Source organism: Notothenia coriiceps, unplaced genomic scaffold (assembly GCF_000735185.1).
Source record: "Notothenia coriiceps isolate Sejong01 unplaced genomic scaffold, NC01 NC01_scaffold00018252, whole genome shotgun sequence".
NCBI lineage: Eukaryota > Metazoa > Chordata > Actinopteri > Perciformes > Nototheniidae > Notothenia > Notothenia coriiceps.
This window is the reverse complement of record NW_011350953.1, coordinates 57,559-60,374: the sequence shown is the minus strand read 5'-3', so window position 1 is coordinate 60,374 and position 2,816 is coordinate 57,559.

Here is a 2,816-nt window from a genome sequence, read left to right as displayed (position 1 = left end):
CTTAACTTCCTACTTACTAACAAGGATGCTTCCTTTGGTGGCTTTTTATCTCATCATTACCTAACGGCTCACTAATTCTGAATATTCTCTATTTTCTAACTAAGGAGCCATTTACACTTCTTCCTTCCTAGGAAACACCAGTAGATCTGTAACACCCGAATACAACATTTTTTGTAATCCTTGGTTTCTTCAAAATCTACCTTAGCTCTTATTATAAGGATGCTTATTTTACAAAGTACTACTTTGAAGGTTACAATGAGGGTTCGTACTGCCTTCAAGCATATTTTATTTACAACAAGGAAGCTTATTTACTTCTGATTCGAGCATCCTTGCTTCCTTACTAGGCCTCCCTTTTCTCCATACAGTAGATGTGTAGTTATGAGATAAAGGCTTGATCACTTTCTCTTTCTCCTTTATAGCTAACTAAGAACCTCTCGGGCTCTTAATTATTGTCCTCCCTCGTGTTTTTATCTCATCAGATACATTTCTTGTGTAAAGCCTCAGATTACTTGAAATGCCGCTGTGGGACGTTTGTTGTTTGTTTCTTCTCTGACTCCCACCTCCACATATGCTCACCCATATTGAATGCACGCTGTCTAGCTGTGTGGGTGTGTGTTTGTGTATATAATGTGTGTGTGTGTGTGTGTGTGTGTGTGTGTGTGTGTGTGTGTGTGTGTGTGTGTGTGTGTGTGTGTGTGTGTGTGTGTGTGTGTGTGTGTGTGTGTGTGTGTGTGTGTGTGTGTGTGTGTGTGTGTGTGTGTGTGTGTGTGTGTGTGTAGTAGTAGTAGTAGTAGTCGTGTCGTAGTCTGTCGTGTGTGTGTTAGTGTGTGTTGATGTAAGTGTGTAGAGGTGTCGTTAGGTGTTAGGTAGTTTCCGTGTTAAGTAGGTAGTACCGGAGGTTAGTAGTAGTTGTAGGTTCGTGTGGTCGTGGTAAGTGTGTGTGTGTCGTGTGTGTGTGTGTAAGGTGAAGTGTACCGTAGTGTGTGTTGTAACCGTGGAGTAGTGTGTAGTAGTAGTGTGTGTGTGTGTGTGTGTGTGTGTGTGTGTGTGTGTGTGTGTGTGTCTGTGTGTGTATAAATGAAATGGTGTCACTGACTGGTCTGCGTGTATTTGTGTATATAATATTTGTGTGTGTGTGTGTGTGTGTGTGTGTGTGTGTGTGTGTGTGTGTGTGTGTGTGTGTGTGTGTGTGTGTGTGTGTGTGTGTCGTGTTGAATGTGCTCACCTCGTCCTCCTCGCAGGTCTTAGCAGCCAGGAAGAAGCAGGCGATGGCGATGCAGCGCAGATACTTCGGACGGGCCTGAAGACATCCATCAGTGAATAGATCAAATATTTTATTACAGCTCACAAGTTCGTTAGAAGACATTTTATGTTTTTATGATGAATTATTATATTGTTTAATGTTGAACTACCATCTCTTTAACCGTTTAGGACCCATTTAGATAGGGATATGCAAGGCCAACAATAAATGCCAAATCATCTGGAAGCTCTTTTATGTCTCATAAGTGATTTACTATATCTGTGCTTTTTCCTACGTATACAACGTATACGGTAAAAAGGTCTATAAAAGCTTTTCTAACCAGCTCATGGAGCCAACCTTAGTTTCATTTCTGCAGTTAGCTGCTGACAGCTGAGAAAGTCAGCCGGTGACATCTGCCACGTCGTCTAAAAGTACAGCTTCTGATTACCCTTGGACATTTTATTCCTCAGTTAATAAACAGGAACTTCCTGTCTCAGGTGACCTGGCAGGACATTCAGAACTGACCTTTCCTGTTCCCGAGTAAACACTGATTGTCAATTGTAACAAAGGCTTTGTCAGCATATTTGTACAGATGCATCAAAAGGCTAGAAAAAAATTGATAAAACTTCCATTGTGGTGTATGTTAATAATTGTAATGCAAAAAAAAATAAGAGAGGAAATTAATTTTAAAAATGTATCTGTACAATAACATTAGATGTGTTGTGTAATAAATAGAGTAATGAAGGAATGAGTCGTAAAACCCGGACATTAGTTAGCATTTTAGCCTTGGTCTGAAGTTAACACAATCTTAAAAGGTCACCTATCATGCTATTTTTAGGCAATAGCATAGGTCTCAGATATATAAAAATCACGTCTATGAACTGTTTTGCTGAAAACACCAAACAGATCCCCCATTCTAGCCATGCCTCATATCCCTCTATTTCACTTCCTGTTTCAAAAGTGCTGATTTTGGGTATAAAGCTTTAATTATTTTTTTTAATTGATTAAAATAAAAGGAGGGTTCTGAGCTCATGCGGGACCCGGCAGCTACTGTCTAAACTAAATACTGCCGTGATGAAACGCCATATCATGGATTATCAAGGATTCTCTTGGTCACCCTGTAACTCTTGTTCCATGAACTTGGTAGGATAATTCCCCCCTTGGACTAGTACGTTTTCACGTGAAAAAAACTACAGAAACCATATGTAGTTATCACACAGGGCACAACAGCCCTTCGAGTGCGTCGCAGTCCTTTTATTTTGGGAGAGAGCACTGAGGCATGGGTCTCTAGCAGATTTTTGCCCTTGTTGCCTCGATCTACGTCCTAGAACGCACGGCTCATACTCGCAATTATAGACCCTTTACACCTGGGCTGCCGGGATATCTTTCCAACAACGATAGTCTTTGTCTACGGGCTGACAGAAACCGGCATACTACAGCACACAATGTCACGTAGCGTATTGTCGAGCTTCTCGCAGATTGGCATGAACTCTCGTACACCACTTCTTCCGCTCCTTTACTTTTTCCTTGAGTGGAACGCCTATTTGGCCGTTCTCTCTTTCGGAAACTCGAGGTA